The following is a 24,247-nucleotide window of genomic DNA, read 5'->3' on the forward strand; positions in this document are numbered from 1 at the left end:
ACGTAGGGTCTGGCTCTAGTTCCTGAGAGTTTCAGAGCAGGAAGTAGGCTAAAACCTTTTAAGTAGCAGAAGAGTCATTTAAAAATGCACCAAGTGAAGGCAGGCTTTCAGTGTCCTGCTTTTAGTTCTCAGAAGAAAATCATTGTTTGATCCTTTGTTTCCCTGTGGTAAAGCAGAAGAGAGAAAGAAGTGTAGGGTCATGTCTACAGCATAAGTCGCATGATTTTTTTCCAGAGCACAGCTGCCCTAGTAGCTTCTAAAGTCACTTCAGCTTTCTCTCATCTTCCATCAGATGAACAGATTCATGTAGTGATTCTCTTACCTGTATCTTCTGATCCCTTGTGACTGTTATAGTGTGGCCTCTGAGACAGTTTACTTATATTTTCAAAAAAGTAATTATTATAAAATATAATCATTAAAAATTGTACATGTTGATTAAATTTAGAAAACATAAGTATATAGAAAGAAGAGGAAAAAAAGTCCATAATCCCACCACCTAAACATCTCCACCATTTATATTTTGGTGAACTGTCTCCTAGACTATATTTTTCTTTGCGTAAGTTTTATTTAAAAATGTGAAATAACATATTATGCACACTTTGGTTCCCTTTGCCTTTTGACTTAGCATTACATCTTAAACATTTTCCATGGTATAACATTCTCTTCAGACTCCTTATTATGTCATAATATCCCATTGAATGGAGTCACTTTATTTTATTTAGCTGTCTCTCACACGTAGACTTCCAATTTTTCACTATAATAAGCAATGCTAAGATGAATATTGCTGTGCAGAATATTTTAATCTAAAGCAAAGAAGATATAAGTTTATATCAAAATGAGTTAATCAAATACACTTGAATAAGACATAGGGCCTTAAAACAGAACTCTAAGGTGCTACACTCCTGAAACTTTCCAAAGACCCACTCACTGTAAGCCCCTCTATGGTCCCCCACTCTCCTCTATGTAAAGGGGAGTCTTGCTGCTCTTGTATCAACTATGCCACTTCCCTTGTCCAGCCTTGCCTGAATCAAATTCTCATTAGTCAAGTTTTCAAATGACCAGGCCACCTTTCAGAAAGTGGTTCAATCAGCCTGTGTGTTGCTGCCTCTAAGTGAAGCATAGACATTGGCAACTGTCTGATAACTTTACCTCAAGCTTCCTAGAAACAATTTATCTAGTTTAATTGGCATCAAGGACGTTGTAATTTGGTGATAACTGGGTTCATTTTGTCAGGAGAGGGGGCCAAGCCCTCTCCTTGGCAGACATGTAGAGAAGTAGAGTGAGGGGACTGGCTGGATAGTGGGCATGGAAGCTCCAAGAGATGTGGCTTGGAAGTGAGGGGACAGTCTAGGAAGTCAGCAAGGGAAGGCCTGGTAATGGCTCATCTGAAGTCAACTTGCAGCATAGCCACAAATGATGGATTTAGACATGCTCATGTGCTTGGTTGAATGTCTAGGTGAGGATATGAATTGGAAAGGATATCTCATGCAGCATATTATGTTTGTTTTTATTGATGTTTCCTAAGATGGACAACTGGAACGTTAAGGATTTTATGGGCCAATTACATGCTTTTGAGCTATATAATAGAACATATTTATATGATATATTGAAATGGAAAGTAAGATGTATGTGATTGCTTTAGATAATTTTGTCATTTGATTATGATACATAAGTTTTGAGCTTGAGAGTTTAGGTGACAACTAAGACCAATGAGCAAGAGGACATAAAACATCGTTGCCATCCCACCCACCTATCCAGACTTCCAGACTTCTTTGTACCGCAGCATCACATGCAGGAGATGCTCCAAGTTCGGGAGGCAAGAACAATGTGAGTGTGTGTGTGTGTGTATGGTGCTGCATGTTACTCTGGTATGAGCCCCCATTGGCTAGACCCTCGTGGCAGATTCTTAGAATGAGTCATTGCTGCTGCTCAATGGCCCGGTGTGCCCACAATGGGTGTGACTCTACAGACCTGCATGCCGACCTGTCATTGGAGCTTCCTTGGAGGTATCTGGATTTGGTCAAGAGTGAGTGATTATTGTTTAGCCCTATGTAAGCTATCACTATTACAAGTCAGGGCCACCTTGGAGAAATGTCTTCTCTTTCCATTTGCATGATTCCTCTTGCTCAGGAAGCAGAAAGCAGCACTTGGACACCAAAGAGGCTGATTCCCAAATGCCAACCCATTTCAAATCTCTGCTTTTTGGGGGGTTGCATTAGGGCCCCGGGAAAGCACGTGCAATTACACCCTGCCTGCCAGGCTGGGCATGTGGCTGATTCCCCTACAGCCTCTGCTGCAGGCAGGGAATCACACACTACTGACCTGCTCTCTGATTGTGTGGGAAGAATATCTCTGGTCCTAATTGTTTTCCACATGCACAGCTCTCATGCTACCTGGGGAACAAGAAATAAAAAGGGTTTGCAGAGAGGTGTAGGCAGCTATGTGTGTATAATTGCAATTTTCTTTGCAGTACTTCTCCCCATAAGGGTTTAATTGCTCAAAGATAATGGAACCACATAAAGATCAAGAAAGCTTTATGAAGGGAGACTAAATCACCCCACCAACACACCCATTATCATTCCTGAGGCATCTTCCTTATCTGGCTCTGTACACTGGGATAAACGGATGATGTTGTTCTGTTTTGGTGTGATGGAACATGAGGAATCTGGGATATTGTTCATGGTGCCAAATAAATTCTTGTCCCAGAGAAGTGCCAAAAGCTGTAATGTCCACTCAGTTCAATTTTAGTGGGGAGCTAAGGCACTCTACCAAGTCAAAGCACTTATTATTAAAGGAGAAGAGCCTTTCTCAAAGCTAGCTTTTCTAGTTAAGCTGCTACATGAGCCAAACTCACCATAATTGACTCAACTGTCGTCTTTTTTAGCATATCTAATCTCAACCATGTAGTTACCTGGACCAGACAAATCAGTTCTCAGCAGGCCATTCTCAAATGTTACCCTGAAATGGATTCTGTGAAACCCTGAGGAGAAATTATTGATGGATGGAATCAAACCTTGGACTGATGAGGGTCCCTGTTAGGATGGGGGGAACTTGGTTTGAGGAATTAAGTCAACATGTATAGACGACTGTGATGTCACAAACCTCAGGACTGGTTGCTGTTGGATTTTTGTTTGTGTTTTTTGTTTTTATAAGGGAGGAGGAGTGATGTCTAGAAGCAGCAGTGGCAGCATGAAGACTGTCCATCCACCTGCCTTCATGGTATGTGGGAATCAAGTGAATGAGCAACCTCCACTGAGAGCCCTTCAAGAAAGGTGATATCAATACTCATTCAATAAATGTGTGTTGAGCACATCTAGGTGCTAGGAAAGCAATGTGTCTGTGCACTCATGATCTGGGGAGGTAAACATGATGTAGTACCAAAATCAGCATGCTTCCAAGTCAGCTTTTGATCAAGTCAAGAAGGGTCAGTCAGGTGGAGGTAGAACTCTATGGAGTCTGAGGGTGTCCAGTAATTCGTTTACAATGGACAGGGGTACAGGGTTAGGGGAAAAGCATTGGAGAGAGGGAGCAGGGAGGGCCTAGGTGTGGGAACCCAGGAAGTCCCTCTCTTGTCTCTGTTACTTCTGCAGGGGCTTCCTGCTGCTTTTCTCCATGCTGGCTTTCTCTACTGTTTGGTCCACTTGGCAGAAAGTGGCTGTCCTCAAAGCCCCCGGGTCTTTATATCTCCTCTGCTCAAGGGACCAGTCCAGACTGAAACTGGGCACTCTTAGCCCTGATTTCAGATTTCCAACTCTGGCCCAACTTAGGTGACCCATAGCCAGGAGGGCGGGTTGCGGAGTATGAATATGCCTGGAATGGCTAGCTTGGCCAGGGGCATTTTCCAGAGAAGGGATTTTGTTGAGAACGGAGTGAATAACCTAAAATGTGCCTTTCCTGGGCTACCTTTCAGGAGTCCACGGGCTGGGGAGGAGGGTGGGTGTGAGTCCTCCAGCGTAGTTTGTATAGGGGCGAATGCTGCAGGTAGCTTCACTGGCATGTCATCATGCCCTTGAAGTCCCCTTCAGACAACTCCAAAAGCAGAAAAATGCCAAAATATTCTCCAGCCTAGTTGGATTAACTTTAATACATAATAAAGAGATAGGTTTACACCTCTACTTTAATATTAAAAAGAATCTACACTGACTTTCCTTCTCCTGAGTAGATTAATGTTAATTAGCAGCATGTTTTCATTCATAAAGTGTAGTATATCTTTAATCCAGATGAAAAATGAATATATAGTTAAATCATGAAGTAACATTTTATTAATTTCTCTCCACCAGCTAGGCTTCATATTTGTAGAGTTCTCATCTTGCTGAACAGGAGTCCTCCTTGTTTCTTAGACACGCTCTTTGGGCATCCAAAGGCAATCCACCTCAGTGGCTGGTGCAGCTGCTGGTATCCCTGAGTTGCTGGGCCTGCATCACTTTCCTCATTTCCTGGTACTGACAGCAACATCAGCCCTGTTATTGATGATGGCAGGCTTGGCCTTTGGTGTCTGATGGATGGAGCCTTGGCCTGGGTTTATGGATTATATTTTTAATGGGACACAGCCAAACTCAAAGAACCTGGGTGGGCTTGGCTTAACATTCCCTGCTTGGACAGACCATGTCAACAAGACAAGAGGGGTCTATTTCCAGAGGAGATGGAAGAGGCCTCTCATAGGCAGAGGGAATAATTCAAGCTTTATCTCTGTGTTCATTTACTCCATTCATCTGTAGTTTCACATTTCCAGCATGATACTGTCCACTTGATGCACAGTAATGATACAATTATTTAGGCCCTACCCTCAGAGAGCTTTCCCCCAGGGAAAATTTTTTCAAGCAATTTCCATCAGCGTGAGTGCTTCACTAGGGAGTAGAGGCATTAGGAGAGAACTTAGGAAACATACTGAGCTGTACCTCTGGGCAGCTGAGACGGTTCCAGGAGGAGGTGGTGAGTAAGTGGAGATATGAGGGATGAGCAGGTGTCAGCTGGTAAGGAGGGCATGGAAGTATTGTTCTAGGTACAGGGCACAGCTACTTCGGAGACAAGGAGAGCAAAGTGAGTTAGAGGATCTCTGGAAGCCCAGGAGCACAGGAGTGGGTGTGGCCTGGGGCCGGAGCAGGAGCCATGCTGTGCAGGCCTCAGAATGGGCCGGGATGGCAGGAATTACTCCCAAAGAGAATGGGAGCCACTGAAAGGCTTTAAGCAGTAGAGGAGGATGAAGGCTCTTCTCCTCCCTTAGTGCCTCCAATTCTTCCTGCAAGGTCAACAATGCTTTAATTAAATGTCACTAGTCCAGTTTGGTAAATGTTCCCAGGCCCACACTTATTTTATCCATGTGCATGTTAGATGTGAATTAAAATGAAGAAAATTCATTTGTTTGGTCCTGTCTCTGGGGTCAGCTGAGGCCCTTTCTTAGCTTCCTCTCTTAATATACACAGTTCCTACAAATCCTTGTGACGCAAGCCCTGGACTTCTGTCCAGCATGGCCTCTTACCTTGTACAAGAAGTGACTTCTATAGGAGTCCATGACATATTTTTGTCTCTGCTCGCCTAGTGGGAGCTGAGTTACTTTCCAGGTGTCATTTTTGCACGGTCTGTGGAAAGTGCAGAACAGAAACCCAAGGCACGGCTGTTGCAGTGAGGCTGTGCAAGGATTCCCACAGGGCCCAATCTGCTGGAGGCTTACTTGGGTACAGGGAGGTTATTTTCACCTCTTTAGTGCTGCTTCATTCTGTGCTTCCACTCAGGTGATCTTGCCTCATCCCACTGTTTGCGTCAACAACTGGGGGTGGCAGAGGGTGGGAAGACAATTGAGGAAAATTTTAGTTATGTCAGTAAGATCTTTATGTCTTCTATGCTGGAAGTGCCAGAGGACAAAGCTAAGTTCCATTCAATTCAAAGTTTATTTAAGACTTTGATTTCTGAAGACCTGGAGGTGTTGAAGGTGAATTAGCCAAGAATATGGGCCCCGGAGTTGAGCCAACCTGGGCTGGAACGTTGGATCTGCCACCTACTGACCATGTGAACATTTGGCAAATGAGCCCTCAGTTTCTTCTCCAATAGAGTGGGGACAAGGGTATGCAGAAGGTTGCTGTGAAGGCTTTCCTTTCTCAGCTTCGTTGAGATATTGTTTCCATGTCCTGGCTGTTATGAATAATGTTGCAATGAACATGGAGGGTGGGGGGGCAGATATCCCTTCCAGATAGTAATTTTATTTCCTCAGGATGTATTACCCCCTCCCCCTGAAGTGGAATTGCTGGGTCATACGGTAGTTCTAGTTTTAATTCTTTAAGGAACCTTCATACTGTTTTCCATAGTGGCCGTACCAATTTACATTCCCACCAACAGTGCACAGGGGTTCCCTTTTCTCCACATCCTCGCCAATACTGTTATCTCTTGTCTTTTTGATAACAGCCATTCTAACAGGGTGAGATGATATCTCATTGTGGTTTTGATTTGTATTTTCCTGATGAGTAGTGATGTTGAGCATCTTTTCATGTACCTGTTTGCCCTCTTTGTCTTCTTTGGAAAAATATCTGTTCGGGCCCTGTACTCATTTCTTAATCAAATTATTTGGGTTTCTTTTTGGTATTGAGTTGTATGAGTTCCTTACATATTTTGGATATTAGCACCTTATCTGGTAAATGATTTGCAGATGTTTTCTCCCATTCCATGGGTTGCCTCTTCATTCTGTTGATTGTTTCTTTTACTGTGCAGAAGCTTTTTAGTTTGATGTAGTTTCACTTATTTATTTTTGCTTTTGGTGTCATATAAAAAATTGCTGCCAAGACCGAGGTCAAAGAACTTTTTCCCTATATTCTCGTCTATGAATTTTATGGTTTCAGGTCTTATACTTAAGTCTTCAATCCATTTCAAGTTAACTTTTTTGTGAGAGGTGTAAGATAGGTGTCTAGTTTCATTCTTTTGCATGTGAATATCTAATTTTCTCAGGACCATTTATTGAAAAAACGATCTTTTCCCCATTGAGTATTCTTGGCTCCCTTGTCAAATATTAGTTGACTGTATATGCATGGGTTTATTTCTGGCCTCTTGATTCTATTCCATTGGTCTATATGTCTGTTTTTATGCCAGTACCATACTGTTTTGATTATTATAGCTTTGTAATATAGTTTGAAATCAGGAAATGTAATGCCTCTGGCTTTGTTCTTCTTTCTCAAGATTGCTTTGCCCATTTGGGACCTTTTGTGTTTTCATATGAATTTTAGGACTACTTTTTCTATTTCTGTGAAAAATGCCCTTGAAATTATCATAGGTATTACACTGGATATATAGATGGCTTTGGGTAGTATGGACATTTTAACAATATTAATTCTTCTGATCCATAAACATGGGATATCTTTCCATTTATTTGTGTCTTCTTCAATTTCTTTCATCAATGTCTTATAGTTTTCGGTGTACAAATCTTTCATCTCCTTGGTTAAATTTGTTCCTAAGTGTTTTATTGTTTTTGATGCTGTTCTAAATGGGGTTGTTTTCTTTATTTCTCTTTCACGTATTTCAGTATTAATATATAGAAATGCAACCAATTTTCGTATGTTAATTTTGTATCCTGCAATGTTACTGAATTCATTTATTAGTTCTAACAGTTTTTTGGTGGAATCTTTGGCTTTTCTATATATAAGATCATGTCATCTGCAAACAGAGACAATTTTCTTTCTTTCTTTCCTGTTTGGATGCCTTTTATTTTTTTTTCTTGCCTAATTGTGCTAGCTAGGCCTGCTGTGAAGGCTTTAATGGTACTTAGCAGGTGCTCAAAAAATGGCCACAATTATTAATGAAATGAGATGTAATAAAAAGCTAGCCAATATTAGTATAATGACCAGTGGTGGAAAGCAAAGGCTCTAAGGATGAGGAACTCATATCCTTGAGAACATTAAAGAATATCTGCAGAATGGAAGTAGTGAGATTTTTTCTGAATGAGCGTGTTCTCACCTGTGCATTGCTTCTCTCAACCTGATCACGTACTTTGCCTTCACCATGAAGGATATTAGCACATCAAAAGGATGTGTATGAGACAAATTGGAGTTATACTGACAAACCCACCAGAGCACATTGGGAACAAAAGAGTGAATCCAAACACAACATTAACTGACTAGGCTCCCTTGGGAGGGCATCCCTGCACAGAGACGACAGCCCTGTTTCACAATTCGTTAAATTGGAGATGAAATGGTCAACACAGACACAATCTCAGATGTGCCATTTATTGAAAGATAGCTGTGTCCTATATTTCTAAATGAATCTTGAGCATTATTACCATAGCTGAGGTAGAAGGAAGTGGCTTTAATTTCAAAACTTGCTTTGAGAAAGCCAGGTACTATAGACAGAAGCAAAAGGCCTGGCACCAAGCAATATTCCTGGCTGCTCCAGCCACAACAGAGACCGGGGCCAGCTCCAAGTGGCCTTTGACATGCAGGGGGTGCAAATGTGAAGAAGCAATGGCAGCTGCAGCCTTGCGACTTCCCCACATGCTGGAAGAGAGGTAAGCTGCACATTGTAGCTCTGAGTCTACTGTTGCTGTTCCACTGCAAGGATCTTTGTCTAGAAGAATGAGTTTACAGAGCTCGGAGAAAGGTCAGTAAGGAAAACAACCAGAAAAAATCCTTCTTCATTTTGGCAGCCATTCATGAGCAGAGTTTGAAAGATGGCATTCAGGACAAAGGCTTGGAGCTCCTGAAGTTTCACCCTATGGGCCCCTGTCTTTGCTGAAGTTTCCAGCTGTCCAGACCAGGCTGGTAGGAAACAAATGGACTAAATTTGTCAGCTCACCTAGTTGTCCTTGAGGCTAGAGTCTGGACAGAGGTCACTCAAGCCTGCTGACCATGTGTTCCCTTGTAATCCTGTGGTGAAGGCAGGCAATGGGGCCAGCGGCACAGCTTGCAAAATCCATCACCATCTGTGTTCATTCATCAACAAACATTTGATGCCCACAATGTACCCGGTACCAGGCTGAGTAAGATCTAAGGCTATAGAGATCAAAGTCTCGGGTTCCTTCTCTTGGAGTCATGGTCAGGTGGGGACACAAACAAGTGGATTTTATAGTAGTGTGTGATGAGGACTAGATGGGACACCAGGGAAGCACAGGGGAAAAGCTGCCCAGCCCAGCAAGGCCAGGAGGTGATAATCACTTTGTGGCTTTATGGACTCTTATGAGTTGAATGGTGTCCCCCTTCCCCCACCCACCCAAAAGATACGTGAGAGTCCTAACCTCCAGTACCTCAGAATGTGACCTTATTGGGAGTTAGGGTCTTTACAGACGTAATCAAGTTAAAACGAGATTAGGGTGGGCCCTAACCCAATATATGTCCTTATATTAAAAGGGGAAGATTTAGGCACAAAGACAGACACAGACACAGGGAGAACACCATGAGAAGATTGGAATTATGCTGGCACAAGCCAAGGAACTACCAGAAGCCAGGAGAGAGGCATGGAACAGGTCTTTCGCTAGCACCTTCAGAGGGAACAGGGCCCTGGCAACACCTTTATTTCAGACTTGATCTCCACAACTGTGAGACAATACATTTCCATTCGAAGCCAACTGGTTTGTGGTATAATGTTATGGCTGGAACTAGGAAACTAATTCTAGGACTCAGGGGTTATCCAGGTGGAGAAAGAGGGGAAGGGAGCCCCCAGGCCAGGTGTGGAGACAGGGGCATGGTGCGAGTTTGTTGGTACAATTGAGTGGCGCTGTGGCAGGGTTGAGCTGGGAGGGCTGCAGGGGCCCTCCCCTCTTTCTCCACCTGGATAATCTCTGAGTCCTTGTATTAGTTTCCTAGTTCCTGCCATAACAAAGGCTGGAGAAGAGGGTGTTGCTTAAATCATGAAAATCTTGGCCTGATGCCTCACTAAGGAGTTTGGGTTTATCCTAAAAGAGATGGGGAGCTACGAAGGAACTCCATCACAGCCAGCTTACCCCTTTGGCAGCAGTGCAGAGATTGAGCTGCAAGAGGTAGAGCTCAGGAAGGGACACACTGACCTTCTTTAGAGGCTACTGCAGCGACCCTGGCAGGGAGTGATGAGACCCAGAATCAAGGCAGTGGCTAAGAGAAGAGGGAGCAGGGGAAGACGCTGGTGACCGGGTGGCTGTCATGGATGAGGGAGGGGCTGGGGAGCTGAATGGCCTGGGGGGCTACCTGGATGCTGGTGGTATTCACTGAAACAGGGAAGGCAGAAGAGGACCAGTTTTCTGTGAGGAAGACAGGTGCTGTTCTGGGCCTGCAGAGTCTGAGGAGCCAGTAAAGCAACTCAGTAGAGAAATCCTGCAGGGCTCTGGATAAATGCGAGGAACTTCAGGAACCCTGTCCAGGCTCTTGCCTAGTGTGGAAAGAGTCACCTGTGAAAAGCATGGAAAGGAAAACTGAGCTGAGGGTGGCTTAGAGGGCCCAGCTGGATGCTCCCCACCCTCTACGGTGCTCAGAGGGCCAGGTTGCAAGCTGAAGAGGTCTCATTCCTTCTATCCTTCTCTATGACCAGGGCCCTGACTGGGAACCCAGGGTCACCCTGGACTGACTGCAGCTGGATGCTTAATCCTGCTGACCCAGGGCTGGGCTGAGAAGTGTTTGGTCAGGGGGAACCCATCTTAGAGTCTGAGCTAGTCTGCCAATCTGAGCCTAACAATTCCTAAATCCACATGCCCATTTTTCTGATCTTACTGATGTATACTGTACTTCATCACTGTAATTGTGAGATGTCAGCTGGTGTCAGTGGAAAGAACCCTGAGGTTCAAATCTGGAGCCCTCACATGGGGTCTGATTCTGCCACAGGTGGATCATGCAGACAGCTTCCTTTTGCTTAGTCTCCATGTGCCTCAGTTTCCTTACCTCAGTCCAAGCCGTGGTCACCATCAGATCAGATTGCGGAGGGTTAAAGTGGGACGATACAGGAAAACGCTTTGACCTCCCTGAAGGAAAAGTACCTTGCAGCTCTACACTTTATTGTATTATCAGTGTTATTAATAGTATCTTCCCTGCTGGAAGGAGTGTTGTACTGCTTTCAACTCTCTGCTGGGAGGTCATGCTCAGTATTTGATTTCTCTCCATTCATACCTCACCTTTTCCCAAACTGGCTCTCTTTTAAGACTCAGGCCCAGATTAGCTTAAGACTGGTTTTCCATTGGTGTTTTTCTGTCACCTTCTTTTCAAGTGGCTCTTGTAGCACTTGATCTGCTTCTATTGAAGAGCACGCTCGCTTTCCCCCAGCCCGAGCTGAGGGCCTGGCCTTTCTCCCAATAGCTGCTGCAACCTTCAGGAGGGAGGCACTCATTTTCCCGCTTCATAACTAGGTGAATTATTTTATTCAGCTCAGAACCTGTAAGCCAGCCCTTCACAGTGAGAAGGCAGAACTGGATTCCTTGTCAGAAGATGCTCAGAAGGATAAAGGGAAAGGCTTTATTACTATTATTTTCAACTAACATTTACCTGATGCCCTGCAGGGCACAAGCCTCCATACAGCACAGAGTAGCACAGCCTTGTCATTATCCAGAAATTCTAGCCATTGACCGAATAGGGGAGAAAATCATCATGTGGATTCCAATCATCAAATACCCCTTTGGATACCATGACTCCCAAACCTGGGTCTGCGTCAACTCCCCACCGTGGAAGTACAGAATCTGCAGGATGAGGTCCAGGAATCTGTGTTATTAAGGAAGCTCTCCAGGGAGATGCAGGTGCATGTTTGAGTTTGAGGACCGCTGTAATGCTCCGAGGGGCACCATCATGGACAGTGCTGTCAGAGATTGGAGGAATCTGATCGCCCTCACCCATCTCCCTCCATGCTCTCTCTTATTCATTCATTCAACAAGTATTTTATTGAGGGCTGGCTCCAAGCCAGATGCTTTGCTTCATGCTCGATACTCTGGCCGATACACCAATGAGCAAGAAGGACACAGTTTGCTCTCCCAGGGACTGAGGATCCTCAGCTGTGAACTTACTGAGTCTCGACTGGATGAGAGAAGGCCTGGAGTTCTGCAGAAGGGAGGTCAGAGTCTTTGTGTCTGGGAGCAGGAGGGACTAGAAATAGGGGAAAACCCATTCAACTCCTCCCTTCTGCCTTTCTTTCTTTTTTGCCTTTCTGCCACAAATATTTATGGAGGCAACTCTTTAGGACGTGGAAGCAGGTTGCTCTGGGTCCAGATGCCATACACAGGCAGTGTGGTGCTAGGTCAGTTCCTTTGGTGACATGGAGCCTCTTAGTGCAGAGAAGGTGGCATGAAGTTGTGGATATTCAGTGTGAAATCAGGTCCTGGACACAGGAAGAGCTTGATGAGGTAATGGGACAAATTCCCCTGTCTCACAAAGCTTACATTGTGACAGGAAGAGGAAACATAAACAAGTAAACAATGAGGACAAAGTAAGTTCGGATGGTAATACTGCTATGGAAGAATAAAATCAGGCCATGAGACGGACAGTGACTCTTTTGGGGTTCAGGGTGTGAGGGATGACTGCTCTGGGGAGGTGCTGGCTCTGCTGAGACCTGACAGCCAGCCTTGCAAAAGTCCCCATTGAGGGGGCATCCCAGGCTGAGGGAACAGCAGGGCAAGTTCAGCCCTTAGGTCATGAGGGAACTCTGGTGGCCGGAGCACAGTGAGCAAGGGGAGAGGGTAGGAGGTCAGCTCAGAGAGGCAGCCTGGGGCCTGACCTTGTAGGGTCTGCTGAGGACTTGGGATTTTATTTTCAGTTAAATGGGAAGCCACTGGAGGGTTTTAGGCAGGGGAGATATATGATTTAATTTACGTGTTAAAATCACCCACCTCAATATCACCAGGACCCACCCAAACCTGAGGCTGGGTTGGTTTCAGACAAAATTTCAGGTTTAGCCTGAAACGGGTAACACTGGGCTTTGAAAAGTCAGGAAGATTTAAGGTGGACTCTTCCTCCTCATCGCTGAAAACACTCCCTCAACCTCATTCCCGGTCGTTCCTTGACAGGGCACTGGGTACAAGACTCCTCTGCTCCATGCTTCTCCTGTCTTGAGGGTTGCAGGGGGCTGTCGGGCAGTGGTGCCTTGTGAGCAAGCACCTCGAACCTTCTTTAAAGCCTCCATCCACCCCTGGCCGTTGATTCTGTCTTCTTGCCCGAGATGTGATGTTTTACAAGGTTAGGTTTCTAAGCTCTGTTTCTTCACTTGTCGCTAGTTTGCCTGGAAACCTGTGTCAGGACAGCCACCAGCTCATTCACGACTTTTTGGGGCTCGGTGAGGTAGTTTGGTGCAGCTTGGTTGTGGAGGTGCGTGGCTTTCCTGCGTGACTCCCCTGACACTCAGCAGGGGCTCGGGCTGGGCTGCAGGGCTTCGTCAGATGTTACAGCCCTTCCATGGGGAAGGGAAAGAGGGGAGTGTGTTCTTTCTTGATTTTCCTGGGGCATTTGAGGGAATCCCCATGGAATGTGTTTGCTGGCTTATTTATGATACTCCTACTTCGTTCCAAATATGCTTTAAGATATCTAACAAGCATATGTAAAATACAGAGTAGAAAAAGCTGAGAAAGAAGAGAGAGGAAAAATGAGAGCGGAGACAAAATGGTACAGAAATGAGAACAATTCGGATTGCATTGCATGCTCTAAAACTTTTATACTTGCCTATGGTGGATGACGGTTTTGCTTCTCTCACAAGCGACACAAAGGACAACTCTGCCCCTGCCTGCCATGGGCCTAGTATCAGTCTCCAGGGCTGACAGATTCATGAGGGGCTGAGGTGCGTTGGGTCCCAGCTGCAAAGTGCTGAGTAAGGCTCCTCTTCAAACATACGTCCCTCGTGGGGACAATGCAGACTGTGTAGGCAGGTGTTCGTGGGGCAGAGATTCCAGAAGTGGCAGAATTGAAGCAGAGATAAGATCGTGTGCTTTGGGGTAAGGCCTGTCTCAGTTTTAATCCCACTGCTCTGCTTATTAGCCGTGTGATGTCAAGCAAGTTTCTTAACCTTTCTGAGCCTTGGTTTCTACATCAAAAAATGGGGCTAATAATGCCTACCTTGTGAGGACTGAATGATCTATGTGTAATCATAGAATGTGCTCCGTGAGTGTAGCCATTAGCATTGTCACCACCAAGATGACCTTGTTGATTGACAATCAGCTAATATTTATTGAAAGCCCACTATATGAATATCTGTGCTACCGTATTTATCCCCACCACAACCCTGGAAGGAAGGCAGTGTTACTCTTGTTTTAAGATAAGGAACCAGAGACTCAGAGAAGTTAAGGAATTTGCCTATAATACCCAGACTCCATCTCCCTTGCCTTTGAGAGGTTAAAAAAAAAAGTGCCTCAGGGAGAAACTTCAGTCCTGCCAGGGAGTACTGTAGTAATATTAAACAATAATAGGTAACCCTTACTGGAGACCTTTTTGTATTAGGCATTGTGCTTATGCATTCACATGAATTATCTTAATCTTTGAAACACCTCTGGAATAGGTATTGTCATTATGCTTGTTTTAATAGTGAAGACACTGAAGCTTAGAGAGGTTACCTTAGCAAGTTGAGAATCCAGAATTCCTGAGACAAACACAAGAGACTGTTCATTTATTTGTTCAACAACTAGTCGTTGAGTAGCTGCCATGTCCCAGGCACTGTGCTGGGTCCTGAGCATTCAAAGATGTACAAACAGACAGGGTCCCTGCCCTCATGGAACCTGGGAATTTCGCAGGAGAGACAGACAGTCGCATCCAGCAGGATGGAGCTTGGATCTTCTCTTGTCTCTAATTCTGGGGTTCCTTCTCCTGTACTACACTGAGGGAAAGCTACAGGTCACCCCCTAGCCTGCTGGGCTGGTCTTAGGCCATTCTTATTTTTGTAAAGCCAGATGGCATTTCATCAGAGCCAATGGCTTCATTTTCTGGACTGGTGTTTTTGTTTGTTTTCATTTGTTTGTTTTAGCTCTAAACCTCTTCCTTCAAACAGAATCTTCCATGCAAGCCCAACTGTGAAACAGAACAAAGCTGTCACTTTCTGGTTGAGGGTAGGGGGTGGATATCCCCTCTCATCCCATTGCCAGTGAGGTACCTCCCCAGACCAGGAGAACACACCTTGAAACTGCTGGTCTAGATTCTCGTCCTTGAGGCTTGGGAGGGGGAAACAGGTTTGAAGCATTACATTCAAGGAAATGGTCCAGTCATGGGAAAATCTCATCCTTTTGATTCTCTTTCTCCCTTTGGCTTCACCCTATTTTACATTATTATTGCTCACTAGCATCTTTACATGAAGGTTGACAGAGAAAGTCAGTGTTGTTAGTTAACAACTAGAAAAAGGCTTATTTGGGAGGAGACTGGAAATGGAAATATAACATGGGGATTTTCCATTGATTCAATTTATCTGAGCTCTGCCAATCCAATAACCACAGAGAACCAGGAACTGTTGCAAGGTCAAGAGCATTTTTTTCCCTCATTTGGTCATTTTTTCTGTTCTGTTATTTTCCATATTTGTTTTAAGTGTTTTTAGTTTTAAATCCCCTCCCTCCAAGACTCAGACACCTGGATCCGTGAAGCTAATAGGAGAAAGAGCTTATTCCTCTGCTTGCTCTGTAGGCACGAGCAGTTGTCCATGTGACTGGACCTGTAGTCACATAAACACGTGTGTGTGTGTGCTTTGGCAATGTCTATTTGGGTGTAGGGATGAGTCAGTCTTCTCTGGTTGCTTCTGGGGAGGGGATTTATGACAACTGAATTCTTTTGAGTTCTTTTGGGAAGTTCTGCTTTTAGGCAGAAAAGGAATTTCATAAACTCAAATGCTTTCAGCTCAAAATAATTTTCATGCCATTGTGGCATATTCTGGATCCCTTCATGGCATATATGCTTCCATGATCCATGCCCATATCCCATTAGACACAGAGATAACGACTGGTGAGAGGGCATCTGCAAATGATGGTGTCATTTCCAGGTTTCTTTTCTTGGTCAGGGATTTAGAGCCACTCTGAGCAGAGGGCGTCCATCTCTCTAAGGGTGGGATTCACATGCTTCCAGGTGCATGGGAGAGCTGGAAGATCCATACTTCCCACATTTATATCACCTACTTCTGTTCATTCCATACAGACTTTTCTATACTTGCCAGATACCAGGCAGGTGCTAGCAGCTGGGAATATAAGAATGAAAAAAATCCCTACTTTTAAGGAGCTCAGAGCTCAGTGGGGAGACAGTCATGAAACTCATAATTAAATATTGTATGATAAATGTTAGGATAGAGAAGGGCCCACGGTGCTGTGGGAACTAATGGAGAGAACCTCAACCCTGCCCAGGCAGGGGAGAGCAGTGAGAGAAGACATGTCACAGGGGAGATGGCTCTTGAAGTGAGTTTGGAAGGATGGATGGGCGATCACCAGGGGTAAAGGACTCTTCAGTCAGAGGAAATGTATACAAAGGCATGGAAGCATGCAACCCCATAGTGTGTTGAGAATTACTAGTGATGCCGTGATTAGAGCACAGGTGTATTACTGGGGTTGAGTGTTAAGGGGATGCAGATGAGGAACCTAGAGGGCTGTCAGGAGCAGGCCAGGAGGGGCCCTAGAGGCCCTATCAAAAGAGTAGAGGGTGGGTTGGAGGGAAAGGGCTATAGGCAAGGGCCCAACAGCAGAAGTGGAATTAGAGTTGTGATAACAGATTGAGATTAATCCTGTGAACAGGCTACATTTGTAGAGGGACACTTTCATTAGCCCCCTGGCTGGGCCGAGGGGAAGGCTGAAAGTTAAATGGCCCCTGACAGCAAGTTGGAAAAAGTTGAGCATGCTCTGGAATATCTTCTTTGGCTTCTAGCTTTGATCATTGTTACAGCACATGCATAGCCAGGAAGGAATTATACATATGTATTTCCCAGTGGCTGTTGCTAAACCAAAGGGAAAAGAATATTTGCATTTCTTAAAGAATTGATTGAGATTCCAAAGCCACACTGGAAAGTTAATAGTAAAAATGCACAGCTTGAAAGACTTGGCTTTTTGGCATGAGAGTGCAGACCAGATTGACTCTAACTGTGACACAGTTTTTAATTAAGTGTTTATAATGAGACATTTATTGCCACTCAAGAGGCCTTTTTGGTCCTTTGGGGAGGAGACATGAAGGAAGAGATGTCTGTGATTCTAGCAGAAATTAATATATAAACAGATCTCAATGTGTGTTTAGAAAATAGGAGGAAGCACTTTGTGATGTGAAACTTGTCACACTAATTAAAACTGAATACAATGGGGGAAAACTTGGGAAAGATACATAGGTTAAGTGTTGTTTTTTACTCCAAAGCATTTGCTATTGGAAACCATCATTAATACTGATTAGGAAATTAGATAACACTTTGAAGTTAATTCGCATTGATTTTGATTTAATAAGCATCATGTTAAGTAAATACCAAATGTTTCCTTAAAGCAATAGAACTGGAATTAACTGCCATGAAATAGATGAAGCCCTATTTCTTATGGAATCAGTAAACTCAGTCAGTGGCTTGATACTGAATCCACAGTGACAGGACAGGCCAGTTAGACAGGGATTTTGCTAAAACTAGAAATTAGACCAACTGATGTTTGTAGCCCTTACACTGGTGCCGCTTTCAGACACAGCAAGAAAAACAGATTGTCTTCTAGGGTACTCCCTGAACAATACTACCAGAGTGAATTCCCATTTTGTGCTGTCACACAAGACAAATATTCTGGGAAATATTCACTCCCTTCAAAATTGTGCAGACTCTGGCTATGGTCCTTCCCACCCTTTTCTTTCCAGAAGCAACCTGGCTACCTCTGGAGGCCTCTCAAGGGCTGGGAGCATTCTTCTTTGCCCTGCCCATCCTCTGCCCCCAATGCAGGGATAGATTAAGACCTGAGAGCTATTGGGAAATGAACACTGTTTTTGTTTGTTTTGTTTTTAGTTTTTACTTCTCAGAAACAAAATCAGGCATATTGAGGGTGTACTGATGTCCTTCTATGCTGGACCGCTGAGCAAAGCTCAGGAATGTGGGAATTCGCCTCCTTGCCTCGTGCGTGGCAAGTTAGAAGCATGCAGAATGAGAACCCGAGTAAAGAAGCCTCAATTCTCTCTCTTCTTTCCATTCTCCTCTGGGCTAACAGATGCCGTTAGACATCAGGCACCATGCTAAGCTCAGGTGGAGCAGCTCAGGGAGGTACCCAATAGATCTTTAGAGAAAGTTCTGTTCAATTGGTACTGCACTAAGAAAGCTCTCCTGCAAGTACTGGCCTCTCTGCAGTTCCTAGGCCTGAGGGCCTCGAATGCTCTTTCCTCAAGGAGTTGGAGCGTGCCTTCAAGTCTTTGCTCTACTGTTACCTTCTCCATGAGGCCTCTCATCACTCACTATAAAATTGCATCCTCCCAGCACTCTCATGCTCCTGTAGCCCACTGGAGTTTTGCTTTTCCCACAGCACTGTCACTATCTAGCATACAATATAATTTCTTTCTTAAACCTTTTCTTTGTTATCTGTCTCTCTCTCGCCCCTAACGCTGCTGGGATGTATGTTCCATGAGAGCAGGCATTTCTTCTTCTCCTCCTTCTCTCTTTTTGTCTGTTGATGTATCTCAAGAACAGCAAGGCACATAATAGGTATGCAAATATTTATTTTGACAAATTATACACCTGTGAAAACTTTTACTTTGCCCCAGAAAACTTCTTTATGCGCCTTTCCAGTCAATCCAGAGGCAGTCAGTACCACACTGTCTTGATTATTGTAGCTTTATAAGAAGTCAACATCTCTCCAATTCCCCCACCACCCAGCCCCTAGCAACCATCATTCTATTCTCTGTTTCTCTGAGTTTGGCTTTTTTTTTTTTTTTTTTGGATTCCGCATATAAGTGAGATCACATAGTATTTGTCTTTGTTTGACTTATTTCACTTAGCATAATGCCCTCACGTTCTATCCATGTTGTCATAAATGGCAGGAATTCCTTTTCTTTTATGGCTCAATTGTATTCCATTGTATGTATATACCACATGTTCTTTATCCACTCATCTGCTGATGGACACTTAGGTTGTTTCATGTCTTGGCTATTGTAAATAATGCTGCAGTGAACATGGTAGGGGGATTTCAGATGATCTCTTTGAGATAGTGATATCATTTCCTTTGGATATGTACCTAGAAGTGAGATTCTGGATCATATGGTAACTCTATTTTTAATTTTTTGAGGCGCATCTATACTATTTTCCATAGTGGCTGCATAGGGGCCCTTTCAGGATCTCCAGGTACACAGACAGGAGTATCTCTTGCTGGGACCCTGGACCCTCAGGACTGCTGGCAGAGTGGCAGACTGTGGCTGTGAGGAAGGTGAAGCTATATCTAGGGCCCTTTCAGGATCTCTGGAAGCACAGATGGGAGTGTCTCCTGTGCCAACAAGACTGTTAGTGACTGTGTTGGGACGGGCTAGAGCGCAGTCACAGGGCCCTTTCAGAATCTACAATCTGACTGAGTTTGGCACGCTTACCTCCAGGGCCTCTGGACCACGGCCTAGAGGGGCTGGAGCTGGTTGACGGGCCACTTAAGGGTTCACAGCCAGGATCCAGGTCTGTGTGTTTATTACCCTACACACAGATGGGCGCAACGACTCCTGAGTCCCTTAGCATATGGTGCTGGTGGCAGAACCAAAGCCAAATGGGAATGTAGCCGAGTTCTCAGGGGTACTGAGCTGCTTCTGGGTCTGCAGCCAGGACCACGGTAGGCGAGTCAGCTGCCTGGGTGCGAGGAGAGCCATGGTCTTGGACTGCACTGGGGTTTCAGGGTCTCCTACCCGGATCCCAAAGCTTCCACAAAGGCACTTTTGTCCGTGGATGCATGCCAAATTATTGTTGTTGAGAGGATATGTGCGAGGGACATTTTTTTGGCTTTAATTTACAATTTTTAGAAAATTGAGGTATAATTGGCATAGCATTATATTAGTTTCAGGTGTACAACATAATGATTCAATATTTGTATATATTACAAAATGATTATCATAATAAGTCTAGTTAACATCTGTCACCATACATAGTTACAAAATTTTTTTTCTTGTGTTGAGAACTTTTAAGATTTATTCTCTTGACAACTTTGAAATGTTCAATAAAATATTATTAACTATAGTCACCATACTGTACATTACATCCCCGTGACTTATTTATTTTATAACTGGAAGTTTGTATCTGTTGACCCCCTTCACCCATTTGTTCCCTGCCCACCTGCCCCTGCCCCCTACCCACCTCTGGTAACCACCAGTCTTTTCTCTGTATCTATGAGCTTGGTCTGTTTGCTTGTTTGTTTGTTTTAGATTCCACATATAAGTGAGGTTATACAGTATCTCTCTTTCTCTGTCTGGATTATTTCCCTTAGCATAATGCCCCCCAGGGACATCCACATTGTCACAAATGGCAGGATTTCCTTCTTTTTTATGACCAAATAATATTCCACTGTTTCCACATTTTCTTTATCCACATTTTCTTTTTTTTTAAAGATTTTATTTTTTCCTTTTTCTCCCCAAAGCCCCCCGGTACATAGTTGTGTATTCTTCATTGTGGGTTCTTCTAGTTGTGGCATGTGGGACGCTGCCTCAGCGTGGTCTGATGAGCAGTGCCACGTCCGCGCCCAGGATTCGAACTAACGAAACACTGGGCCGCCTGCAGCGGAGCGCGCGAACTTAACCACTCGGCCACGTGGCCAGCCCCTATCCACATTTTCTTTATCCATTCATCCATCAGTGGACACTTAGGTGTGGAATTGCTGGATCATATGGTGTTCTAGTTTTAATTTTTCAAGGAATTTCCATACTGTCTGCCATAGTGGTTGCACCAATTTATATTCCCACCAACAGTGCATAAGAGTTCCCTTTTCTCCACATCCTCACCAACACTTATCTCTTATCTTTTTTATAATAGCCATTCTCACAGGTGTGGGGTGGTATCTCATTGTGGTTTTGATTTGCGTTTTCCTGATGATTAGTGATGTTGAGCACCTTTTCATGTACCTGTTGGCCATCTGTATATCTTATTTGGAAAAATGTTTATTCAGATCCTCTGCCCATTTTTAATCAGATTTTCTTTTGCTATTGATTTATATGAGTTCTTCATATATATATTTATATGATTTCCTTATATTTATATCCCTTATCAGATATGTCATTTGCAAATATTTTCTCTCATTCTGTAGGTTGTGTTTTCATTTTATTGATGGTTTCCTTTCCTGTGTAGAAACTTTTTAGTTTGACGTAGTCCCACTTGTTGATTTTTGCTTTTGTTGCCTTTGCTTTTGGTGTCAAGGGAGGGACATCCTATTTGGCCATTTTGTCCTGAATGTTGAACAGAAGTGGGAAGAGTGGATATTCTTACTTTGTTCTTGGTTTGTTAATTCTTTCCATTTCTCCAACTGTGTGTACCCCAGTAGACATTTCCTACTTTCTATTCCTACCTTTGGGTTGGTGCTTTCAGCTTTTGCTTTTTGTGACAACTATTCCTTCTCAGGGATAATAGAAATTCTACTGCATAATTCTGGAATCTCTACTAATACTACAAAACTGAGCTCATGTATTTATGAAGCCTTCTCTGATTTCCCAAAACATAGCTAGCAGCTCCCTTCCCTATGTCCTCTCATAGTTCTTTATGTGTCCCTCCTTTATAGCAGTAATCATATTGCATTGTAATTATTTATCTTTGTCTCTCTCACTAGACTATATCCTTGAGGAACTGTGCCTTGCTCTTCTTTGCATTTCCAGAACTGTGCTTACTGCCTCCCAAATGCCCATTGATGAATATATGAAGAAAGGGAATCAAAGTTTAATAGCTGAACAAATTTTTTCCTTACTATTTGTGTTGGAAATCATCCTTCTCTTTCTGATGATACCTGAGTGTGTTGTGTGTGCATGCCCATCTCTACCCTGGGGATAGTTCCTTTCTTGTCTTCCCCTCTTATCTTTTTTTTTTTTTTGAGGAAGATCAGCCCTGAGCTAACATCTGCTGCCAATCCTCCTCTTTTTGCTGCGGAAGACTGGCCCTGAGCTAACAACCTTGCCGATCTTCCTCTACTTTATATGTGGGATGCCTGCCACAGCATGGCTTGATGAGCGGTGCCATGTCCGCACCTGGGATCCGACCCAGCGGACCCTGGGCAGCCGAAGCGGAACGTGCGAACTTACGTGCTGCGCCACCAGGCCAGCCTCTTCCCCTCTCATCTTTACACTGGTGCCTGTGTTGCAAATTTCTGTATTTTTTTGAAGAAAGGGTTCTGTGTGGAAGAGAGTGTAGATTTCTCTTAGGTAGTGACAAGGTAAAGGGCCCAAATTTGCTGTCTAAAGGAAATAAAAGAAGAGATATTTATTCAAGATTCAATTTGCCTCATTTTTGTTTTGTTATGGAATATCGTGTGATACTTATGTTTACTTTAAAATGAAATGTACTGAAGAATGTCCTCCAGAACTAGGATACAATTTGCATTTGGATTCTAACCGCCTGGGTAGCTTATGAAGGTAGGACTCTTTGCTGGGGAACCTACATAGTCTTTTTTTCTTTCCTCTGGTATTGACTACCAAGCTAGTGATGATCTGGGGGAAGTTCTGGGTGAATTATTCAGGCAATTTTGCATGAAAATACTTTTTCTTCTCAAATGATGTCCTTTTACTTTTGTCTCTAAACAAAGAATTGAGACCATGTATTTTAAAAGATTTCGTATGAAGTGGCATTCCTTTTCTAGCTTCAGCTGTCTCTTTACTTCCTCTGGAAGGGCCTGTTTTTTTCTCATGAAAATTTTGCATTGTGTCGTTTTCTTTTCTCGATTGAAAGAAGAGAGCTAAGAGAAAGAGTTTAGGAAGTCAAATTAGCCATAATTCTTCCCAGCTAGAACAATTGTGTGATTAGCATCCTGTGTTTCCTTATAACGTTTATTGACCATGTAGCAATTCTGATAAGATAAAGAACAGAACTAAACTGTCTATCATTTTAAAATATAAAAGTAGGTAACCACATTTATGGCAGAAAAATTTATTCATTTAGGCAAAAATTGATTTATTACATCAGCCTGTAAGACTGATGTATTAATTGTCAAATACAAATTAAAAATAAAATACGAAAAATTATTTAAATTATAATTTATAGGCGAATAGAAATGTAAAGTTTATTAGGGAAATTAGATAATCTAGTTAAAATCCTCATTTTGTAGAGAAGGAAATGATAATCCAGAGACTCTAAAAGGCCGAACTGGTATGTCCTAGGGCTTTTTATGCTATTGTGTATCCCTCAAAAGGAAATAAAACTTTGGTTATTTGAATATTATTGTTTATGAAATTGTATGTTATTATACAACCAGTACATAACTACATTCCTGTGAAAGATTCAAACAATAAACAAGGATGCAGAATAAAGTATGGTAGTCTTCCTTTGAAGTCCCGCCATCACCTGGACACACACACACATTTTCCTGTTCACAGTTAATAACATACTTTCCTGGTCATTTCATTGCTCTTTACATACCTGTATGTACATATACACACATGTCAACATAGTCGTTCTTTTGTCTTGTTTTGTTTTGCAGAGAAGCATATGACTTGCTCTTTTCCTGTTGATTTATCTTAGAGATCTTTTATTTCAGTACAATTGATCCACTTTATTCTTTTTAATAACTGTACAGTGCTCTGTAGTATGAATTACTATAATTTATTTAACTGTCCTTCTATTGATAGGTACTTAGTTTTAAGGCTCCCCACTTCAAGTTCTTACTAATACTAACAGTGTTGAAATAAATATCCTTTTACATATGACAGGGTTCAGGACATGCCACCCCAAAATATGGTGCTTTGGCATGTTGAATATTGTAAGCTGAAAGAATTTGGGAAATGGCAAGCGCAGGAAGGACTCTCTGCTCTCTCCCCTCTCCCCTGAAGCAGATAGAAGACCCTCCTGTGAGAGAGGCCCTCCCTATATTTGGAGGAAAGGGCATCCTTATCTCTGAAGATGGAGGGATGCTAGAGGAACTGGCCTTGCTAAGTTTCCTCCAGTTTGCTACCCTTATCTCATACCCTTTCGTCCCATCATATTTTCCCACAACTTTCTACTCTTCATCAAACCTAGTATAAAAATGCTCAGACTTAACCACTTCTTCAGCTCTTCATTTCCTTATGAAGGCTTCTGTGTTGTGTAAAATTTGTATTAAATACATTTATATGCTTTTCTCTTGTTAATCTGTCTTTTGTCAGTCCAATTTACAGGGTCCCAGAAAGAGAACCTAAGATGGGTAGAGGAAAAGATTTTTCCTCATGGCTAATAATCCACAAGCTATTTATTGAATATTCTATTTCACTCCCCTGTCCCTGATATGAAATGT

At 43.3% G+C, this 24,247-nt stretch overlaps 1 protein-coding gene and 1 long non-coding RNA gene across 5 annotated transcripts in view; one reads left to right on the forward strand and one right to left on the reverse strand.

Moving 5' to 3' along the window:
- Positions 1-3,035, reverse strand: part of LOC139085221 (uncharacterized) — a 45,148-nt gene extending 42,113 nt beyond the window's left edge. Inside the window, exons 1-2 of the long non-coding RNA XR_011543377.1 lie at positions 2,912-3,035; positions 2,323-2,393 (exon numbers count right to left, since the gene is read on the reverse strand). This is a non-coding gene — a long non-coding RNA (uncharacterized lncRNA). The remainder of the gene's footprint in view (positions 1-2,322; positions 2,394-2,911) is intronic.
- CRH (corticotropin releasing hormone) overlaps positions 1-24,247 on the forward strand; it is a 200,799-nt gene that overhangs the window by 123,927 nt on the left and 52,625 nt on the right. The gene's annotated exons all lie outside the window — the stretch shown is intronic.

The sequence above is a fragment of the Equus przewalskii genome, chromosome 8, assembly GCF_037783145.1.
Source record: "Equus przewalskii isolate Varuska chromosome 8, EquPr2, whole genome shotgun sequence".
Lineage (NCBI taxonomy): Eukaryota > Metazoa > Chordata > Mammalia > Perissodactyla > Equidae > Equus > Equus przewalskii.